This window comes from Sphaeramia orbicularis, chromosome 15, assembly GCF_902148855.1.
Source record: "Sphaeramia orbicularis chromosome 15, fSphaOr1.1, whole genome shotgun sequence".
NCBI classification, from domain to species: Eukaryota; Metazoa; Chordata; class Actinopteri; order Kurtiformes; family Apogonidae; genus Sphaeramia; species Sphaeramia orbicularis.
In genome coordinates this window covers 14,432,844-14,457,627 of record NC_043971.1, presented here as the reverse complement: position 1 = coordinate 14,457,627, position 24,784 = coordinate 14,432,844, and the positions used below count along the sequence as shown (strand labels likewise).

The window sequence follows — 24,784 nt, the reverse complement described above, 5'->3', positions numbered from 1 at the left end:
TATCTACAAAAACAAGGCAGATTTTAAGCATTTTACATCTAACCTACAAATGGTCCTACTTACTGGGATAAAAACAATGCACTTATACACCTACAGGCTTTTACATATAGTATAAAGCTCGGTTCCAGTCCTTCATCCTGGCAGAAGTGATGATAAGTTTGTCAATTACAGGCTCTACACATAGGGTCATATCTACAATACCGGTGCAAACACTCCCATAAAGCTTTGCACCTGTGGGAAATTTGTAGGGCTGGCCATTTCATTTATTGGGTTCCAGGAGTTGCCAGTAATCAATATTATTGACTATTTGAAGCCTAACTTTACAAAGTTTGGTCTTGGGGGGTGGTCGGTCTTGTAAAAACTCACTAAGATTGCAGTGGAAGGTTACTCAGGGATGCAGTACATTCAGCTGCAGTGTCCATGACTTCAACAACCCAACATATATATTTATATAACACAACACATGATAAAGTAAAGATGGTCGAAAGTCATCATAGAACAATGTAATGTAACAAAATGAGCATAAGAGATTCACTAATGTCCATAACTTGACCATAAATAAACTGGGACTTACACTACACAACAAAAAGTTAAGGATATTTATAATTTTTGGGCTATTTTTTTTCAGTTGGGATTCTTGCACAGCGCTTTTTACTTTTTTTGTGTGTGAATTGACTTGAAACACATTTTTTTAATGACCAGACAGTTTTATTTACAAATGGAAAAAAATGACTATAAAAAGACACAAAAAAAAAAAAAAAGAAATATCCTTAACTTTTTGTTTGCAATGTATGTAGTGTTGGGAGCTACAAAAGTAATGCATTACAGTAACGGATTACTTTTTGCTGTGACGCAGTAGTGTAATGAATTACTAATCAATTTTCAGTAATATTTTACTCTGTACATGTTCAATAGCACTTGTGTTATAACACACTTTCGCCCATAGCTTAACTGCTCAAATGAAAAAATAAATAAGTAAATAACAGCAAGACGGTGAGACTTTAAAGAATCAAAAATGCAGCAGAAAAGTTCTATTTCCTGTTGGTGTTCAGCCAGTGGGTGAAGATGGCAGTAGACAGTACACTGGCCACATGGATATGTGTTCATAACTAACCTAAACCCTGCTTTACAGAAGATAGTTAGCATTACCATGACCCCTGTGATCAGAAATGACAAGGGAAGCTAATGTTTCTATGACTAGTTAGAATTCTTTATTAATTGCAGATTTATCGACCGGTGTCCTTGGCGCCATGCCCTCTGTTTCAACATGTAAAACACTGGAAAAAATGCAAGCGTTCCTTACTTACTGACCTATCCATCCACATGTACTTCAGGGTGCAAATTTATGCATCCCAAGGCTCTCCGCATTACAATTCTGAGACAATAACATTGTACGGTAAGGAATTACTTTTAAATAAATAGGAAAGCACAAACATAAATATATTTAAAAAGAGGTATAAAGAATTGTTTCTAAATGGGTATATGGAACATGAGGAATAAAAATAGTATTGTCTCAAATATCAGTCATGGTTCTTGGAATTAAGAGGGAATAATACAAATTTCAGAGATTTTCATGTGTGTGAGGACAAATGTGAAGTCTAGATGAACTGGGATTGTGGGTATGAAATTATGGAATGGACCTAATGATGCATTTAAGTCATCCAATCCTTTGGCGAAGTTAAAAAAAAAAAAAAAAAAAAAAAAAAAGTACCTTAAGTTTAAAATTATTCAGAAATATTGAATTGAGATGGTAGCTATGTTTTTGTTGTTGATTTTTTATTTTTTATTATTATGATGTGAATGCTCGATCCTGTACACATTTAAGTTGATGTAAGCAGCGTATTAGTTGAAAAGGATGGGCAAAAAAATAAGCTTTTGCTTCTAGCCTATTCCTTTTTTGGTATTTATGTTTATTATGATTAATGTACTGAGTATAATGATTGATGTAAAACCAAAAATAAATTCATTCATTCATTCAAAAATAACAGTAACAAGTAATTTCTAATGTATTACAGTTTGGAAGTAACTTGCACAACACTGGACATGTCCAACATACACACCTAAGACTAGACCCACAGCACTATCATCTTGTGTGCAGTATGTGCCACCAATACCGAATGTGTTTCAAGTCTGACATCACAACTTTAGAATGACATCTAAACACCTAACACGAGGTTACACAGATTAAAGTGAACACTTTTACTGCTGACAGACTCTTAAGAATCAATAGAACCAGACCTACAGAGACCCATTAGCCTAGCTACAGTAATGCTAATGACCCACAATGCAGAGCAGTGAAGTCTTTTACACCACGAATGAAAGGAGCTGCTGGGCCAAGGATGACCTTCTCATCTAAACAAAGATAGACTGTGTGAAACAGGACGCACTACTTCTTGTTTGAGTTAGTAACTCACATGACAGTGGTTAAGGTTAGTGTAAACTCCTGCATGACTGGGTAAAAGATATGAAAAAGTGAAGGGTTTAAACATCAAAATTTGATCAAACTTGATGCCTCTTGGTCAAACAAGTATATAAATAAAACAGTAACATTTGGATATAGGTCTAAAAATTTGCCATTGTTGCCATCGCACTTTATATTCTAGTGTTTCAGGCGTTTCTCCATCTGCATGTAGACAGGCCCATAATGAAACCTTATATAGATTAAAAAAAAAAAATAAAAAAAAACGAACTGAGTGCCTTTAGCAGAGATTTTCATGTATTGTCTTTCCTGTTTCTAGAGTTTTGCTTCTGTAACACATGGTTCTGTAATGCTTGTCGAAATACGCTCCAGCAATTAATGTGTCGAATGTTTGGTTTGAAAGATGTTCAAAGAACATCTGAATCTAAAATAATTGTTCAGGTGTCAATGAATGTATAAAGGATTTCACAGAAACATTAAGTTGATGTTCTGTTTGGTGCTCACCAGTAGCTACGGCGGGAACTTCATTAACACCAGATTGGTTGGAATCTAGTGTTAATTAATTTTGTGTGATCAGCAGCTGTTACACCAAGATTGTGGGTTTACAAGATGGAGCGCAATAAATCAACCTGGTCTCCATCAGCAGCGTCAAAAGCAGATGAAAACCTCAAAAGTCAAAGATTTGAAGAAAAAGCAAGATAGAGGGAGAGTGAGTGAGGAGTGAGTTTGTGTATTTAACACTAGCCAGTTAAAATACATGTTACCAGACAAATATTTTAATAAAGGTATTCTTTTCCTATTTTTAGATCCATAAAGGAGAATATATTGACAGCAGAGGCTGCTTTTCTCATTAGTGATTCCATGTATAATAAATCAAATTTCCCCAAATTAACCCTCAGACTCAAACAAACACCAGTAACCAAAACGATGTACTGATTTAAAATGTTTATTAACTTTTGAACCTCTAATCTTATCAATACATGTAAATAATTCAGGTAAAATGTAGTTTCTCATCAGATATGACCCATTTAGACAATCAGTTTGATTTTTGTATTTTTATTTATGTTTTGTTTGTTCATAGTTATTGTTAAATTTCATTTCATGTTCAGAATAAATCACTAAATCAGTCAAATCAAATCGATCAGTTTCTAAGGTCTAAATAGGATTACTTATGTTTTGTTGCATATTTGAAATAAACTAAACTAAAAATACCCTGAAAAAAATGCAAAATGCAGAAGATGTGTTTAATAAATGGTGATAAACCACTTGGTAAAGATTAAAAGTCGCCACAAAAATAGTTCTAGGTCTTTAAAATTTAATATAGGAGTGACAGAGATGAAAATGCTAAATGTGACATTTTAAATACTGTACAAAATAAAGCAAATAAGTCTTCTTAGATAGTTGAAAAGGTCAGAACATCTCTAAATGTTTATTTCTGTGACGTCTCAGAAACTGCAGGTATCCAGACGTATGAGGCTTATGTTTATTAATAGCAGAACTGTAGCATATTATCTTCTCTTCTGCCACTAACTAGACGGCTGCTTCTGTCTTTATATGTGTGTGTGTGTGTGTGTGTGTGTGTGTGTGTGTGTGCTTTGAGCTGGACCATGAACACACTTTCTGCCTATGCACAGTAATGTGAGCTCGGGCCAGCTGAGCCCTAAAAAAAAAACTGCTGTGTTTTCACTTGCACCGAGGGCATTCATGTAACACACAAATACAAAGACTATTAAAATGCACACAAACATACATGCAGGCCATCTGTTGTAGTAAACCTCACACCTGACCCTTGTAAACAAACAATAGCGCACCAAAAACGCCTGCAGTCGACACACATTCAGAGCTGAAGTCATTAAGGTGTATGATGATGTGCAGAGGAAAGGGTCCAGGTCATTAAAGCCCATATATTCAGTGACTTTCTGCAAATGTGACGAGCAGCGGTTCATTTCTCTGTGACTTTGGAAAGGCAGAAAAGGTATGTAATCGTGATTTGCCAGTGTAGAGCTGTTCCACTCCATTAGCAGATGAAACATGACAAAAGAAGCCTATCTCATTTCCTAAATCAGGGATGATGTAACAGTCACAAATCCCCCTCTGAGCCATTTGTTGGATTTTTGGACCACAGAGGACCTAATGTAATAACCAGTCACTCTGGAGTCTTTTCTGAATAGCAGGACTCTCTGGTGATGTTATTTACCTATACATAGACCAGTTGACAGTATCAAACCTTGTATTTTTACCTCTATCCTTGTACATCACTTTGGGCTCTTTGTGTTGTAGTAAACGTGCTATTGAAATAAACTTGACCTTGACTAACTCCTGGTACCTTCAGTTATTAAACTATGACCTTTAATCATGCTGTCTGTTTACACTTACATTCATGATGAATATTTTTACGACCTAACATTATCTTAAAACATCTTATCAAATTATTATGTACTTTATATCTGTATATTTGTCCCTAGTAATGTATGTTCATAGCAGCCATATGACCTCCACATGTATATTATACCCACTGTACATACTTACTGTTAAAACTAGGGACGTCCTGAGCTGATCTTAAGATCAGCATCGGCTGCTGATCTAGTATTTTTTAGAAGATCAGATCAGATTTAGTCACGAGATCGGGCCAATCCAGGCCCAGTTCCCGGGGGGGGTAAGAGGGGACAATGGTCTCTTAACCCTATAACACCGAACATATCATATTTGATACATGAGCTCTACATGAGCAATGTGATATTTTTTTTTCTTGAAAAACCTGATGTATACAATTAGATACATGCAATACACAGATAATCCACCGGGGGAGGAATTCGTTCAACAGAGGGCTTTCCAGTGTCACTACAAGATTGTCTTTAATGAGGAAAGAGGCAGAACTTTGAAAATTTTGAAAAGGAATTACCAGTTTATTAGACATGTTTGTGTTACATTATGTTTTTGTTTGTTTAAGAATAGTAATATTTGAACACTGAGACCTGACGTATCAAATGATACAAAATTGAAACTCATACATGGAAATTGATATTTGAAAAAAAAAAACTTTTTTTTGGTTGTTCAAAAGGACCAATAAAGGCTCAAGTTTCAAAGAACTGGAATTTTCTCTCAATGATTTAATGGTTCAGGCTTTACAGGGTTAAACAAATGTCCTGCCCCCTCAAATTAAAGTTTCCGAAGGTAGGGAGAAGGAGAATGAGCTGCACAACAAACAGCGGGAGACTCAGAGGAATTAGTAAAGCGTCTTAAGTTTCACTTTCAGTTTGTATAGTCATATGGTTTGCATGTGCAGTTGTGAGGTACATATGACACTACACTAAACACACACCCCTATAATCCCTGGCCAGACCTGTCCATAGACACGCTATAGCAGGGGTGGCAAACATATGGCCAACGGGCCAAAACCAGCCCGTCAAAGGTTCTAATTTGTCCCACAATATGAATTTGGAAAGTGCAAAAATTAGACTAAAGTTATTAACAGTCAAAGGTGTCATAGTTGTATTAGTTCAGGTTCCACATTCAGCCCAATTGTGATCTCAAGTAAAATTATAGTATAATAACCCATAAATAATGACACTAAATTTAGATCAAAATTTCACAGTAAAAAGTTTCGGTATCGGCAAAACCAATCACAAAAAATCAGATCAGATGCAAAAAAAAAAATCCAGATTGGGACATCACTAGTTAAAACTGTATATTCTGCATTCGATGCTAATTGCATTTCATTACTATGTAATTGCATATGTGTAATGACAATACATTTTAATCTGAACATTTAAATACTGCGTCAAAACAAAGTATAATGAACTTGACATTACATTTATAACACAACTAATTTGTAGTTAAACTGGTTTGCATTTGTATGGAACTGCACTACCTTAATATGCATTCCAGTGTGTCCCATTCTCTCTCTCTCACACACACACACACACACACACACACACACACACACACACACACAGTCAGCCCAGTGTTTCCCATTAATGATATAGAACATGGCAGCCCGCCGTAGTCTATTTGCTTTTGAGAGCAGACATGTTCCTAACAATGTAAGTTACTGTTGGGATGAACTTGGAGAACACTGTTAATGAAGATGAAACTAACCAAACCTGCTACATTTTACAATTACACAAGTGTATGTGCAAACCTGTGCACAAAATACACAACCGAGCCAGACTCTGAAGCAGCTGCCTTTAAAAGCACAGGAGCTGCAGGTGCAATGGAGAAACCAACCCAGTTCATGAGTATAAATGTCAATTATAACATTATTTACCAGCTAATAATCAATTATCAGTTTCCCATACTTGGTCTGAGAGTCTGCAGACACGGCAGCTGGTAATATTAATAATATTCAGACAAATGTGACATCAGATTAGTGAATAAGTTATAAAGACGGTGGTCTGTATGAAAAAGAAATGGACCTGTTCTTACTCTGTTTCCACTTAGATTCTTGCTGTAACAGTGTAGAGCAGAGATACCAACTGTCACAGATAATATTTTCTCACAGGGTTAAGTTTAGGTTTATGCTGAGTGATAATGTGGCCTCTACATTATCTATTGTACAACCAGACATGTCATGACACTAAAAATCAGAATATCTGGAAAGATGCTGTACATGGATGATAATTCACCTGATTAAGCATGTGAGTTAAATCTTCACGTCTTCAGGATTTAGTAAAGGGAAAAAAAAAATAAATTTCCATTTAATCTACACTTATACTTCCTCAAAACAGGCAAAAAATTATGGATATTTGTTGTGAATTTTAAGCATGTTCCAATTAGAATGAGCAAAGAATGCAAAGAAATAACGGTTTGTCTTTTTTTTTTTTTTTTTTTTTTTTTTTTTTTAATAATTATCAAGATAGACCTGCAAGGAATTCTGTATCAAGATAAGAAATTTGGCCATATCTCCCACCAGTGTTACATAGACACCTTATCAAAACTATTTTGCAGAATTGTCTCCATTCACCTCCTTCATTTTGAGGTACTTAGATCAGATTAGTTTAGATTAGATTAGATTGATTTTTATTGATTCTTTGGGCTGAGGCTCAGGAAATAGCATTTGATGATATTGAGATTCCAATAGCAAAACACTGAATATATACCGAGGAAATACCACAAGAAAAAAGTAATACAATAACTATGAATACAATAGTGAAAAACTGCAATTGCATATGAGAAAATACTAGTAGAAACAAGTGGCAAAGTAGTTAATAATAATAATAATAATAATAAGTAGCTTATTGTTATAATATGTCATTTTTAGTATTTTTAAGTTATTTATGATATTGATGTGATTTTTTTTTTTTTTTTTTTTTTTTTTTTTATTCACAAGACCTTGAATTCAAAAACTTAAATCTTTAGGTCCGCCTGGAGGTATTGTGATCACTTTGCTTTATGTGTTTGTTTGTTTGCGTGTTTGTTTGTTTGTTAGCAACTTTACGGGAAAACTATTACAACCATCTTTACCAAATTGTACCCACAGATAGGCCTAGGCCCTGGGACCAACCCATTAAATTTTGGGCCAAGTAGGCTAAAGTTCAAGGTCACACTAAGGTCACAAAATCTCAAATTTTCCTATCTCTCATCATTGAACAATTTCCGAAAATTCATAAGGAATTTAAAACGACTCCGATTAGCCTCCAATTTGATCCACCAGTAGCTTAGAACAATATCTTGTATGTGCCATAAAAATGTCCACATCCACTGTGGAATGTGGACTCTGTAGACATTTCAATTTAACATTGAAAATCCCATTTACCACACATTTTTCATTATAACTAAAAAAAAATTGATTGGAATTTAATATAATTTGACATACACATGAGTGGTACCAAGCTTCAACTTTTTCTGCTGTATGGAACAACCTTGAAACTGTTTAATTTAAAAAGAAATAGTCGATCCACACATGCACGCCGTTCGGGGTGCTTGGCGGAGGTTCGCGTTCTCTGAACACTTGTTTCTGTAGGTGGTTCAGTGCAAAGTCAGCAAATTACATGATCAGATGTAATATATGTGCAGATTATGTTTTGACTTTTTACTGCTGCAATTATAAGAACAGAAAAGACAAATCATTAAGTGGAATTATGTTGATGATGATTAACTACAGCCTCTAAAACTGCCAAAGTGAGGGAAAGAGACAGGAAAGAGAGCTATGCAGTAAAAAGGGAAGATAAGTGGATGTATGGAAAAAGAGAAGGAATGACAGGATGGAAAATAAAATGAGGGCGTGGATGTGGACGAACGCTGAGCCTCCGTGGCAGCTCCCTCCTTCCCCCGTTCTGTCTCGATCTCTGGAGGGCACAAATTACATTCCAGTTTGACACCAAAGCTGCTCAAGTTCAAGTTATGCACTGACACACACAGACACACACATGCACACAAATCACAGTCATTTTAGTCTGGAGCAGACAAATTCAATTAGCGCAGCGCTGGCTAAATGGGCTTATCTGAACAGCACGAGCTTGTTTCATGGAGCCCTTAAGCCTTATGAGGGAGAGAGAGAGGCTGCAGAGCATAAAAACCACCAAACCTGAACAAGCAGGGGGGCATGTTGTATGTCAAATCTCAAATGCTAATTGAAAACAGTGGATGGTTCTGTCCATTGACACAGAATGACAGACTGGGAGGTGAAACAGAACAACACAACAGAATACAAACCACCCAAACTGCCTCTTATGCTGGCGTTATGGATTTGTTTATGGAGCGGCTGAGACGGGGTTTGTTGTGATGCAGATGTTCCAGATGCAGAATTTAATTGAATGAGATGCTAAAGGGTCAGACGGGAGAGTTTAGTTCTTAATGCTGCTTCATGACTCCCACAGATCAACACACAGAGTATCATACAGAGGTCAGCGGTGAAAAAAACAGCATTTCTACAAGCAGTCGAGGGAATTAGGGCTAAAAACTTGACATGATGCTTTTTTTGAAGTAAAACCACCATGATCAAAAGAGCCATGAGCTATTGGGAAGGCATTAGCTTTGCTGTCATCATGTTCATCGTTGTTAGCAATTTCTTCAAACATCAATTGGATTTTTGATGAATTTTTGAAATGGTACAAATTTGCCTATACTTATAATGGACCATATTTTAATGACTTATGACATGGAAATGGTTACATATATCAATATACAGGGTGTCCCATAAGTCTCCATACATAGGAAATAGGAAATATAAAGAAATACATGTTAGAACCATATGTATTATGTCTCCTATGTATGGAGACTTATGGGACACCCTGTAGTTTCTATTGAGCACTGGTAAGAAGTCATATATTGACTTTCATTTGGGTCCATGACCTTTGACCTTGAGTGACCTTGAAGGGTCAAAGTCACAGTCACCAATATCTACATTTCAATAATCTTCTCCAAAACTACTGATTGGATTCGTTTTCATTTCTTTAAAGTAGCTTCTTTTGGACAATTTCTACAAAGTTTGTTCACAGTTTTGAGAAATTTAGATTTCTGAATTTCTGACAAATTTCCCTTTGCTTATAATGGTCCATATTTCAATGGCTTATAATATGGAAATGGTTAGAGATATCAATATAGTTTCTATTGAGCACTGATAGGAAGTCATATATGGACTTTCATTTGGGTCCATGCCCTTTGACCTTGAGTGACCTTGAAGGGTCAAACTCAAGGTCACCAATGTCTAGATTTCAACAGTCTTCTCTGAAACTATTGGTTGGATTCATTTCAAAATTTTTAAGTACCTTCTTTTGGACAATTCCTACAAAGTTTGTTCACCATTTTGAGAAATTTAGATTTTTGAATTTCTGACAAATTTTCCTTTGCTTATAATGGTCCATATTTCGATGGCTTATGAAATAGAAATTGTTAGATATATAAGTATAGTTACTATTGAGCACTGATAGGAGGCCATATATGGACTTTCAGTTGGTCCCCTGACCTTTGACCTTGAGTGACCTTGAAGGATCAAACTGAAGGTCACCAATGTGTAGATTTCAACAATCTTCTCTAAAACTACTGATCGGATTCATTTCAAATTTTTAAGTAGCTTCCTTGGGACAATTTCTGCAAAGTTTTTTCACAGTTTTGAGAAATATGGATTTTTTAATTTTTTTAAAAAAATTGCCTTTACTTATATTGGTCCATATCTTGATATCTAATTAAATGGTAATGGTTACAGATATCAATATAGTTACTATTGAGCACTGATAGGAAGTCATATAGACTTTCATTTAATTAGTTCAGTTATTCTCCAGTAAAATTACACAAATTCTTGTTGTTATTGATCCTTGATAGAACATGCTGGTGAGATACAGGGCCATTGGTCCTATTTTTTGTTGCTGAAACTTGAATCTCTGCATTATTTTGAAAAACTTTACCACATTATTGACAATATCTAGATAAAGTAAACTCTATTCAACATTTTCCTGTACACAGAGCTGCAGTGTTTCCATTAACTGCCTCAACTGTGGCCTAATTTGTCCCACTGGAGTTTAATAATGAATCAGAAACATTTCCACTCCAGTGTAATCCTTGTGTGTAAACCCTACTAATTACATGTGTAGGTGGACCCATAGCTACAGGACTTACTATATGTTAATTCATCATCATTCCTTCAACAGCAGCAACAACATATTAAACAAGTTCTGCAAGTTAATAAGGACTAAACGTGAATACTTCAGAGCCTACAGATGCTCAAGTATTGCTGTACATGGATTGAAATAAACTCAACTAGCGACGTGTGATGCTGTAAATTCAGAGGTGAGTGCAACGCCTACATGCAACATTCTGTAACATACAGCTATAACCCTGACAAGCAGCCATTTAAATGAAGGTTAGCTGAGTGGGAAAGTTTTAATAGCGCTCTTATTTATTTTTTTATGATAAGATCTGTACTGGAAAGTAGATACAACATGCCAAATTTAAACCCATCACTATCTAAGACTGTGAGATGGAGGTTTAATAAGGCTTTCAATGCATATAGTCAAACTCAGATTTTAACATTTCATTTCAAAGCACTTTCACTAGGTTATATGTTCAGTTTCAAAGTACATTTGACCTCCACAACTACAGCTCAAGTATCATATCTTCTGTTAGAGTTGTGGAACAATCCATAAGAAATACAGTGAATCCTTCAGTGAATTTTTTTAAATCAGTGAATTTTCAGCTAAAGTGAGTTTTTTGAGTTGAAGATATGGACTTAAAGAAACCTGTTCAATGGAGCAAAATAAATGAAGACTCCAGTGTTCACTCTTTTAACTGAGGAGGAGACTCTCCATCCCAACACACTGGTACAGGGGTCAGAAACCTGCGGCTCAGGAGCTGCATGTGGCTCTTTCATCCCTCTGCTGCGGCTCCCTGTAGCTTCAGGAATATGAATACTGAGTATTTAATTTAAATTCATTTTATTTTAGGTCATTAGTTGTTTTTTTTTATCTAATTCTAAATTTGAAGATTTTTTTAAGATTAAAGTAAAACGTGGTAAATTTTTTGTTGCTCAATAAAATAATGGCAAAAGGATTAAACCATCAGTTCCATTTGTTAAAGTCTGTATTCTGATTAGTGATGTGTTGGGTGTAGACATAACAGCTCTTAGAGCCAGCTCTATCAAGTGAATGATAGGAGCCGGCTCCTACCTGGGAGACGGAGCCACTTTTGTAGAATGGATGCTTTTGACTGTATCTATTGCATTGAACACAGCTGTCTTGGCGCTGTTCAGTGCTGAACCTCATAGAGGTTCAGGGACCCTCTAGAGCACAGGTGTCAAACATGCAGCCCTGGGGCCAAAACCGGCCCGCCAAAGTTTCCAATCCGGCCCATGAGATGAATTGGCAAAGTCCAAGTTAGGGCATCAAACTCAAAAATAATATCATAATAGCCTATAAATAATGACAACACCAATTTTTTCTCTTTGATTTAGTGCAAAAACATTAAATTATGAAAATATTACATTACGAAACTATTCCTTAACAATAAAATGTGAATAACCTGAACAAATATGAACCTGAAATGTTTAAAGAAAATGAGGTGCAATTTTAACAATATTTTGCCTGTTACTGAATGTTTTGTGCCTTCGTAGATCTGATCTGTAATGCACATGTAGCCTTTAAATGATTAGTCGAGGCATAATATTGATAAAATTGTACTTACATTTCTTAACAAATTTCATTTTTCAGGTTATTCACATCCTTTTTGTTTGGATAGTTTGTAAATGTAAATATTGGCATAACTGAATGTTATTTTTTGCACTAAAACAATTTGGAGTTGTCATTATTTATTGGCTATCATGCTATTATTTTACCCACTTCAGATTAAATTGGGCTGAATGTGGCCCCTGGAAGAAAATGAGTTTGACACCCCTGCTCTAGAGTTAATTGATGATTCACTTAATTTTTGCAAAAAATAGATGGATATTGCCAAAATTAGGCCATGACAAGGTAAGAGAACAATATATTGATAAATAGCACGGCTTTGAGCAAGCCATGTACCATTTTTTTGGCCGTGCTTTTTGAAAATTAACCGTGCAAATCACGGGTACACGGTTTGCGGCCTAATACACTGATATGTCACTTTTTCTCTGTTTGGGATTTAATAACCTCAACTTCGAGCTGAGCTTTTCTGATCATTGACAGGATCAGTAAATTAAACTTGGGAAAATACCTGATTTTCACTGGAAAAAATGGAAAATATAAATAATAATATTATAATAAAGGGTGATAAATTACTTAAAAGTTAAATAGAGAGAAAAATCCATTTGGGAGCTGCCACAAAATTCGCACTGTCTTTACAGGTTAAGTGTGTGCATTCTAATCGGTCTTCAGCCAATCTTAGCTCACAGGAAGTAACATAAGGACATTAATGCTGTGATAAAAAAAATGTAGCTGCTTTAAAAAGTTGCACACTAATGGCTAAACAAGTCCACGCCTCATTTAATTTGTCAAAAGACACCAGAGTGAGTCTACAGGAAAACACATGTCTATTCATATCAAAATGCCTGCTCAGTCCTCAGAGTCTCAGTGTTGATGAGGAAAGTGATGATCCTAAAGTGATTCTAACAGCAGCAGACAGAGAGGAGTCACTACTCCCCTGGCTCAGGAGGAGCAGTCACACAGAGGAGTCGCATCCCATCACATCGCCACCTTCTAATGAGCAGCCTGGACGCTAGAGCTGTGTTTTATCCCCTGAGGAATACATGTGAGTGTTTGCATACTGCTGATGAGTACACCCACATGTGGTGCTGTGTGTGTATTAGTCTGGACTTGTAAGCGTGTGTTTATGTCTGTCAGTGCTGATGTTTAACAGTGTCTTGTTGTGTGTAAATGTACATGATTGTGCACAGATCCATGTGTGTTTAGACAGGCAGTGTGGGAAGTACTGAAATAGTAATTTAATGTGTAACTTTATCCAGGTTCTGAGTCAAACTCCATCCAATGGATGACTGAAAACACTACAAAGTCACAAATAGGCTGAGAAAGAATTAACCCTTTATCGAGCAAGTGACTATTCTTGGTAATTTCCACCTACATTACAAGACAGTGACAGAAACTGAAACAATGAGGACAGTGAGTCAATAATCTCAGGTCCAATGTGGTCTCCAGGGTCTGTAAGGTCCACCTCTGCATGAACAGAGAGTGTACCTGCTTTGTTAGGTACCATGAAGTAATGGTACTAATGTAAGGAATGATGTTCAAAGGGATAATGTGGATGTGGACAGGGGTCTGGATCAGCACTGATGTTGGTCTGATGTTCTAAAAGTGATGTTCTTCTCACCTTACATGTTTTTCTTCTATTTTTTTTTTTTTTTATATATATTTCTTGGATTTTTGGGAGGAGTTTTTTTTTTGCCACTTAAGGAAAGTAAGGAACCAAATACAGTAACTTCATTAACCTTGATTTTCTACATGACAATAAACAATTTTGAAAAATTTCATAAAAGTAATAAAGTCTTGTAGGTCCTCCAATAACACACTAAGATTGAAAATTTGAATTTCACAGTATTTCTATGAGTGAACTATAAAGGGTTAATGCCCGATGCCCCGTTGACACTAATGCAGATATTTTACTAAACAGACATATTTCTCTATATTTGGCCGACCCAACCACACATACACAGTGTTTTAGATCGTAAAAACAGAAATTTTTAAAAAGGCTTTCCAAAAGTTGGTCATTTTCAGTCAGTACATTTACATACATGTTAAACTACTTTGTCCCAGTCTACTTGACTAAGAATAGGGATGGGAATTGAGAACCGGTTCTTTTTGAGAACAGGTTCCCAGTTGCTCAATTCCTTGGAATCGTTTGCCTGCCTTCGTTGCACATGCGTGATGACGTCACATGTACGCTGCATCGTTTTGGTTTAGAACGTAGCCAACATGGCATTGAGGCAGAAACACTCCAAAGTATGACTACAGTTCATGTTAAAAGATGACACCAGGGCCACTTGGAACACGTGCAAAGCTTCCGTTTCTTCAAAGGGGGAAATCCCTCCAATATGCAAAAACATTTGTCCATGCAGTATGCAATTCATCTGCAGGAATGACATGTGTTTGATACGCTACTTTGTGACGCTTGTAAATTTAGTGGCAGAGCAAACACCAGGGCGTCTTCTGGGCCCAGTTCTAGGTGGGGGTGGGGGGGCAAACTTCCTGCCTCTAACATAAAAGTTTCCGAAGGTAGGGAAAAGGAAAATGAGGTGCACAACAGTGGGAGACATAGAGGAATTAGTAAAGTCTCTTAACTTTCACTTTCACATTGTATGGTGTGACACCCCCCCTTCCCCCCGTTGTACTCTTCCCTCACCCAATGAGAATCAATAAGGAATCAGGTCGATAAGCAAAACTGGCAATGGAATTGTTAAATTCTTATCAATTCCCATCCCTACACAGAATTGTAATCAATTTATTGTTGAAATCATGTCACTTCTGCTACGATAAGTGGTGATTATGCACTTTTTCAGCTTGTTCACCTACAACCGTCACAGACCACAACAGTAGTCAATAGCAAGAGAGACAATGGATAACATTGCAAAGTTGTACAGCTTACTCTGTCTGTTGTATTTTTATTATGGATGACACTATGATGTTTGACTTCCGGGTCACCTCGTCCATTCCAGTCCAACTGGTCTGTTACATGCATGAGTAGATTGTTTCAGTCGTATTCTAGAGGTTTAGAACAACGCTTCAGGATAACCTGTTCAAAAATGAATGAGATTTGACAGAATCTGACTGAAGGACTGGTGGGCTGAACACCTGTGATGCAAAATTTAAGACGTAGTGTCACACTAAAACAATACTTAACTCTCCATCATCATGAAGGTGCAAAGACTCAAAAAGGTTTTCCAGCAGGAAGAGTGAGCTGTTATTGTTTACCAGCAAATAAAATAAATATAAAACAAAAATAAAAAAAACATGTTTTTATATATTAGTCCATTTCCATGTGCATTATCATGAGCACTGAGGTTAAGTCATATGATTCTGTTTACATCCTGACATGTTTCAGTGTTTAGTATAACTTCAACTATAGTTTGCAGTAATTCGCTGGTATGTACAGAGTGGTTCATGCATGGATATGACCTATTTGGCATTCTGCGTGGTTAACAGCTGACACTACAGATAAATTTGGGCAATCAAAACAAAGGAATATAATTTTTTTTAATCATTATTCATGATGTAAATATAAGGCAACCTGCACATCATCAATGTGTCTGTGGATTGCTAATTGTTTAGTAAGATATAAGATTCACTATCAAGTCCCACTGTCAGAATAGAATAGAATAGAATAGGCTTTATTGTCATTACACCAGTTGTACAATGAAATTGCAGAAAAAAATTATCAACGACATATAATTATTGTTTTGCTCATTTTTCTGAACTACTCATCTGTCTGTGGTTTTACAGTTTTCTTTCCTAAATGCTGGTAATAAAGTGGCATTAATACACATACTATTGTTCAATTATCTTCCAGTGTGAAGTAATTGGTAGCCTTCAAAGTAGTTTCCCAGTCTTTTCTATGTGTGTTGCTGATAGTGTATGTCATTATCTCAGCTGCACACGCTTCAGTCGAGACAGATGCCGGGTCTCTAATAAAGCGTGGTGCGTCGTCTGTTTCCTCTCATCTGAGAACAAAGACTTTATCCCAAATCCACAGCCACTTATACCCACTATGTACAGAGCCTAATGAGTTCTGCAAAATCATTCTTCTCATCTGATTCAGCAGATATATGCTCAGGCATGGAAGCAACTCCAGCTTCTCCACAAAGAGGAGAAAAGGAAATACAGGCGTGTTTCTCAGACTGGGACGCTGTAAAATAAGATGTGGAAAGTGTTAAAAGTGTAGCTAAGCCTTTTAACCAGGGAACCGGTTTGTGTTTTGGCAAGTTCTCAGCTTGTGAAAACAGTTTTATGTCCTCTCTGGAGAAGCTTTGTCAGAACTGATAAAAAAATCTTGCAATGGGTTCGTAAAGTTTTGTTGCAAACTAGGGACAGACGGTTACGGGGTGGGGGGGGTTGAGTTACATTAAGGAATGTCTGGATTCAGTTCTTGGTTATTGTTTTTCAGGAAACCCTGCATCACAGCAATATACAGAACAGAATTGGTAAGTTTGTTTTAAAGATAAGCTTAGATTTAATTTATTAACATGGACATTGGATTCAATGTTAATTATGCAGAAATCCAATTGCACTGACTGCATTAAGTGTTTGCAGCAAATATGTCATGATTATTTGATTACTTGATTAGTTGTTGACTATTTTGATGTATATTAATAGTTAATAATTGGTTTGAGTAATTTTTTCAAGAAAAAAATTACAAATACTATGATTCCAGGTTATTAAATATTTTGATTTCCGTACTCCTTCATAATAGTAAACGAAATAACTCCACTTTATTTAAGAAACCCTTTTTCACCACTTTCACGCATTTAACCCTGTAAAGCCTGAACCATTGAATCATTGACATAAATTTCCAGTTCTTTGAAACTGGAGCCTTTATTGGTCCTTCTGAACAACCAAAAAAATGTTTTTAAATATCAATTTCCATGTATGATTTTCAATTTTGTATCATATTTGATACATCGGGTTTCACTGTTCAAATATATTATTATTTTTGAACAAACAAAAACCTAATATAACACAAACATGTCTAACAAATTGATAATTCCTTTTCAAAATTGGCAAAGTTCTGCCTCCTTCCTCATTAATGACAATCTTGTAGTGTCACTGGAAAGGCCTCTGGTGAATGAATTCCTCCCCCTGGTGGATTATCTGTGTGTTGCATGTATCTAATTGTATACATCAGGTTTTTCAAGAAAAAAATATCACATTGATCATGTAGAGGGCTTCAAAACTCATGCATCAAATATGATACTTTTGGCATTATAGGATTAAGTGGGTTCCATGCAGTATTAATATTCCAAGCTTTCACCAGCAGGGAGAAGTCACGTACCAGAACACATTTAAGACTACAAAAACCACCAACAAATCAACGCTATGTATCTACATGTTGTATCAAAACTCATTATTTCCACACATCTGTATTATGGTATCATCAAGTTTTCTTCTTCAAACTAAAACTCAGAAACAAATATTTTGACAATCATTCAAAATTATGCTGTGTCATATAATCTTTGTGTGTTGCGTCAGCTTATAGTTTACATTATAGCTCGTTAGCTTAGCTCTGTTTTTAGACAGAAAACAGCCACAGTAAAGCCACAAATCACCTCTGTTTTCTGTACGGTTTGTGTTTTCAATAGCTGAACTAAAGATCAGTTTGGAAATTGCAGGACCATCAAACCACGGATGATAAGACTGGCAAACAGCTTCTGTTCCAGAGCAATCACTACATAAAACTCTGCAATAACTAAACACATGCAATAATCAACAAAGTGCAATAATCATAATCAACAATAATCAATGTCACAATCAGCCATCTGTAATAACCAATAATCTGCAATAATGGAAAACATCAATATGCAACAATAATCAACAATTTGCAATAATGAAAATCTAAAAATGTACAATAACGACTGCATTTACCTCTCACTGTCCTCTGCACTTTAAATATGTATGAATGTGTGAATGTGTGACTTGACAGAATGGGAGAGGGGCAGAGTTTGTGTGTGGTTTTTTTCCACTGTTTTTATGGCCTTTTACTATTTAATTTTTTTTACATTGTATATTTCCCTTTTATGAGCACATCCAAGTTTCATTGTGTATGCTCTGTGTATACAATGGAAAAAGGAATAAAAGGAATCTTGTATCAAACAAACAAGGTCAGAACTGTCACCGTTTTGTCTGAACCGAGGATCAACAAACAGCACCTCAGCATAGATAACATCCCATAATAATTTTAATACATTGCAAAAAAGGGGTGTCTAAAAATAAGATAACGACATTAAATCTAAAGAAAAAGGTACTCAAAACAAGTCAAATATCTGTCCATGCAACAAGTTAATTTCATTTGACAAGATTTCTTGAATTAAGGTTGGTAAATCTAGAAATAAGCATGTCTACAAATGTACACTTAACCCTTAGAGGTCTGAGCCTACTTTGGCCGTTTTTCAGTACTTTTGATTTTGCCTCTATATACTATATAAAGAAATGTTTACTATACCCATGTTTGTTATCTCTTTTTTCAGCACAACTTCATCTATCTCATCTGCCTATTATTTTTTCACTTTAACCTACTATATCAATACAAAAGGACAAAAAACACACAAAAAATATAAAATCCATTTTGAAAATTTTATATAACTTATTGCATATATAGCACAAAGATGCTTAGCAAACCTTTTCAAAGACTTTTAATGTGAAAATCGGTTCCAAATATTAGGCACATAAAATTAAAATTGTAATGAATTAAAACTACACTCAAATATTTGACATAAAAGCATATCTTTACAAAGGTGTTTTCTCCAGTTTTCTCAGCCCCATGCCCCCACCCCCGGTCCTCCCGGGTTCTGCATCTGGTTCAGGTGGGGTCATTCTCACCCTTACCTGTAGCGCTAATGCAGTCTGTGGATTAGAATCTGCAGATTCAGTTTTTTCCATTTTGAAAAAGAACAAAAAATGACTGTGGCAAGAAATATAACAACCCCCCCACCTCATTTTCATACTTTTACTCACGTTTGTTTGCTCCGGTTTTAAACTGTCATATCTCTGGTTGTATCTGCTTTATCAACATCGAATAAAAAGTGTGAGAGTGTTTCAAGTCTGCACTTTCAAATGCAGTTATCGCCAGTGATCTACGTGACTGACTTCCGACGCTACGACGTGTTGAAAATGTCAGGTGATTCAGTCACTGGTCCATGACCGTGTATCCTTAAGGGTTAAAATAAGAAATTAACTCTTAAAACAAGATAAATAATCTAATACGTCTAAATCTAAGTTTTTGGGTTTTTTTTATCCTGGTAAAAACCAATTAATTTGTAATGTACCTTCATAAGAAGAAATTCTGCCATTTCAGCATCAAACTCCATTGTTTTCATTTAGAGCTGGGTTGGACTATACCTGCTAGTTTTACCGTTTGTCTTTTAACTGCCCGTCACTGATTCATCATACACTGAATATTTAAGTCCAGTGTCTGTTGGTTTCTCTGGTTGTTACATCTTATAGAAAAATACTGATATCTAAGTCAGTATTTGTGAGTTTAAGAAAATCCAATGCTACAAAACCAAGTTACATCAGGTTTCAGCTTCATTTTTAACCTGGAAACTATTCTTATTGTGTTACTTTCTCCAGTCAATGTCAATGAAAGCGACATTCGCTATGTTCGACCTCAGGTGTAATGTCCCAGCTAAAGAGCTCACACTGCATGCTAAATCAGACATTTTTAACCTTCGCAGTCATTTTCTGCATTCATCTGCTCCTGTGATTAAATTAAAATACTAATATTAAAGTGGAATTTGAAGGCACAGGTAGAGTAAGCCTAGTTTGTCAAGTAAGGAGCTGGAGATGAAAAGCAAAAGACATTTTTCACAGTATATATGCTGACTCTTTGTGGCTGAAAATGAATAGATGTGATTACTATTATTCGCCTAAAATTTTGGCTTTCTGGGACAAGAAAATAGAGCACATATATCACTATTAATGTTACTAGGTCACATATGTTTTTTTTCCTGCAATGAAAAGTCAAAATGTCTGCTGTGAAAAAGCTGTATTAGCCAAGCTTAGCATAAAAACTATAAGCAGGGAGGAAAAGTTAGCATAGCCGAAAGTTAGAAATCCACCCACTACCCACAATGAACACGTTTCATCCCACTGGTTTCAATGACACGTGCACAAATATTACATATGAAAGGTTATCCTGCTGTTATGAGACCTAAATGTATCCCCTAAGGTGAAGAAAAAGTATCAGTGTTTGTTTAAGTGTTTGTTTTGTTTTAACAGAGAAAAGCTCTGTAAAAGACGGGGTCAGCTATTATTCAGTTACTGAAATATCGACTTGATTTTCTGGCTTTTGTGAGTTTCTCATTTTTTATGTCCAAAAATTTGGGGGCTTTAGTCAAGTAAAAACAAAAACATCACATGTGGTGCAAGGCAAACAGACCTCACCCCTCGCACGTATTGTAGCTTATTTTGGCACCAATTCAGCTGATGTCATCATGTATATGCGTGTGCTGATGTCAGCATGTCACTTGCCTCTATATATGTGACAAGTCTGAAGTAAATTGAAACAAAATTGATGTTTTTATAGACATGTGAAATTTTGCCCATTATAAGTAAATGCGGAAAAAAAAGACTTTGACTAACTTTGACCTACTTTTTCCGAAATGTAATCACATCTATTCTGGGTCACTGGCAATCTATAAACCCAATTTGGTATGAATTCAACCAATAGTTTTGCTGCTAAAGTGTTAACAAACAAACCGAACCAAAAACAATACCCCTTGCCTCCCCTTCAGGCGGTGGGTAAAAAACAAAAAAACACACCCCCAAATCCTTCAGAAACCTAGGGAAAACCAGAACTATTACCTTTCCTTCAAGACAATGAGAGGTGAGATTTACATAAACAAATCCTCAAATACTGGCCTATTTAGAAAATAAGCATGGATTAACTTGATGTCTATCATGTAATTAAAGTGCTGCCAGTCCAGGACAATCTTCATTTCCAAATATTAAGTTCAATACAATCAACAGTATAATCAACCTATTTTCAACATTTTGTTGTTCTGGATCATTCATGTGTAGTGTTACTGTCTGGTTTTGGTCACTGCAGGTGTGTGTGTTACTTTCTGAGTGAAATGTACAAACTGAACGTGAAGGCGGTGTTTACACGTCAAGTGATGAATGTTTTCTTTCCACTGAAATACTGGATGGCTTTTTTCTTTTTTTTAAATGCCACGGGAAATGTTGTTTTTGACTAAACATGATTATTTCTGCTCATCAAAATATAGAGAAATAAAAGCCTGCAGTTTATTAAATAGTCAATAATCTCATGTTTGTGACTACATGACAGTTTGTTCTTAGGAAGTTGTGTGTTTCTTAACAGCTGTCTCACAGCTGTTCTGTCATTGCTCCACCAAAAGCACCAGTCTGTATCTGCTGCTGGAGCTTTGTCCTTCGTTTGCTGATGATAGTACTTCTGACTCTGATGATTCCCACTTGGCACAAAAACACAGCAGTCACAGCACTTCTAAAAAGTGTTGACCATATACAACAGACTGCTTACTCCTGTGCCACAGTGTGTGGACCGCTGGAATTGTCAGTGTGGTTACAGTTTTATTAAAAACATCCTTCAGTACATACAGATGTGTGACAAATGAGAGGGTTTCCATTACCCTTAGAAATGTACAAAATGTAAATTCCGCAATAGGAAACTGGTAATGGAAACACCGAAATGTCACAAAAACTGTCAAAGATCATAAAAAGTTTTTATGCTCCCACGAGGTGGTTTTTGAGACATTTCGATATAGAAGTATAGCATAGAAGTGTAATGGAAACACATTTTGTGCATCGTCACACATCTGTGCATGGTGGTTTTGCTCAGGCCAAACATCTCCCCTATGACCCTGCACTCAGAGCAGGTGGTTCTAGTTTGTTTAGGGCAATAGACACTTCTTCCCAAGGGCATGACAAGTCTGGTGCCACGACAGGTTCAATTACATCAAACAGTTCATTAAAAGTTTTCCTGGTCATTTGGAAATTCTGGATCCACAACTCGTTGGTGAATTCCTGATGTACAGTTGTCTCCCAGAAATCCATTCTGCATGACCACTGCCATAAATAAGGACTTTGCCTTGGGACAATTATACATTCCCTTCTTCTTTTGTTTAAAACAGTTACTGTAATAGCAGTAGATGAACCGACACTACAGTGCCAACACCGAGGAGGTTTTGCATGAAACTCAGTGCATCCATCTTCCTTAAACGAACATCTTGCGAGAACTATACAGTATTTTACGAGAATTACAACATGTTGCGAGATTGGACTTTATTAGAATCACACATCAGAAGCCAAACACTCTTCAATGGAAACACCTACTTTGTCAAAATTGTACAAATATCCCTTTTATTTTGCGGAAAACTATAATGGAAAGCCGGCTGATAAGACATGAGGGCTCACTGAATGGTTTGAGAACGACTGAAGCGCTTCGGTTAAAACACATTCACTGTCAGGTTGACGACACAAAATTCAAAGGTTGCAGGACTGATAGAATACCAACCAAATGGTTCATGAATAAAAGAAAAACAAATAAGTATCACATAGCAACGAAACTCTTGAAATGCAACTAAACAGTTTCAAAAATGTCTTCCATGATTTTTGGAAATGGTTTTGTGGGTAATATGAAAGGACAAATGGTTGTATGAGTTAAGTATACTATTACTGTTACATTTGATTTACAAACCTGTTGCATTTTAGCAATAGAAAGCATCTCATTAATCCACCTCCTGAAGAATGGAGGTGTTGGGCTTTAGGTGTAACCGTACAAGCATTTGAGAACCTGTTTCTGATGGGATGGAAAGGTCCTTGTCCTATCAGAACAACCAAAAATTCCCAAATGAATTCCCAAAATTGTGGTAGGATGTCAATTGCACCTTGTTTAGAAAACCAGGTAAACATATCACCAGAAAAACCTCCCATTTCTGGTGTTTTTCAGTTTCCCAGACCGTAGTATCAATGCCAAGGAGCGCCTTATTAAAATACGTGATGTGAGTTTTTCCATTAGTTTCAGAATTAACCGTGAAAATGTTTCCTTCTCAATGTGACCCAAATCAGCACTAGAATGAGTTTCTCAAGTGATGGGCATCCAGCTTTGTGAGATATAATTATAGATATAAAAGATCAAAAACAGGAAGAAGAAATTGTGTATCTCAGTGAACGATCTGAATATCTGATGGGTTCATTGTAGCCAGCATCATCATCAAGATCAGAATGTATGGGGGTAAAAACAAGACACCCACTACATTCTAATCTGTGTAAAATCCATGTTGGTTTGTAAACAGCATGTACTGAAACTGTAAAACACCACTTTCCTCCAGCTCGTTTCGGGTGGAGCCGAGTATAAACGGGTAAAATCAGGAACAGCCTTTTCAATTATTTAGTGCACAAAGGCTGCAGAGCATGGTGACCAGTGGAGTTAATGACCTCAATTTGTAAAGGTGCTGGCCCTTGATGGAGGGAGCTTAATGAAGATTTACACTGGCTCTGTGCATGGCAGAAACAAGAGATAGAAGGTGTGGGGGAGAAGAAAAAGGCATTACATGCTGCCGGGGTGGACCAGAGGTACAGGGCACACTGATGTTAACCGCAAGAAAATGGAAGTAGAATGAATGAGAGCTACAGGAGATAGATGAAGCTGAGGTACAAGATTAGGGCGCGATCTATAGATAGGAAGCACTGCTGTCTGAGGAGAAATACTGGGAATAAAAATGAGAGAGTGCTGCACGGAGAATTCATCTTTTACAAGATTCATGCTTATGTGTTTTGGGCTCAGGCACTAAATACTAAGATACGCACACTGATACTGTACCGGCATCTGAACTGTAGAGTCATACTAAAAAAAGAAAAAGATAGTAACCTTTGACTCTGAATTTGATGAAAAATCTCTGCATAGCAAAAAGAAATATCTGAAACTCGACTATGATTAACTCTTTAAAGCGGTCATATTTTGCTAAACCCATTTTTATTAGTTTTTGGTTCATTTTTTTGTGTATTTGGGGGCCGTAATGGTTCCAAAAGTTTGAATTTGAACCTTCCAGACACTGCAAGGCTATCTTTATATTCATTTTGGCAAAAATCGAGTGGTTTTCCACAACCTGTTTCAATTCCTGTTTAATTTGTTGCGTCTATAACTAGTTACATCATGAAATTTGCACATATAATAATGGTTCCTAAAGTTGAAATTTGAACCTTCCAGGTGCTGCAAGGCTATCTTTATATTCATTTTGGCAAAAATCGAGTG

General features: G+C 36.2%; 1 protein-coding gene and 2 long non-coding RNA genes across 4 annotated transcripts in view; 1 reads left to right on the top strand and 2 right to left on the bottom strand.

Annotated features, from left to right (window-relative positions):
* The window catches only part of ccdc85a (coiled-coil domain containing 85A), an 82,161-nt gene that overhangs the window by 39,378 nt on the left and 17,999 nt on the right, over positions 1-24,784 (bottom strand). The window lies entirely within an intron of this gene.
* On the top strand, positions 41-22,423 carry LOC115434418 (uncharacterized). Its single transcript, XR_003937524.1, has 5 exons — positions 41-52; positions 916-922; positions 1,183-1,187; positions 6,737-6,748; positions 22,149-22,423. It is a non-coding gene; the product is annotated as an uncharacterized LOC115434418 (long non-coding RNA).
* On the bottom strand, positions 5,145-21,204 carry LOC115434419 (uncharacterized). Its single transcript, XR_003937525.1, has 3 exons — positions 21,194-21,204; positions 21,139-21,141; positions 5,145-5,295 (listed from the first exon to the last, which is right to left on the bottom strand). It is a non-coding gene; the product is annotated as an uncharacterized LOC115434419 (long non-coding RNA).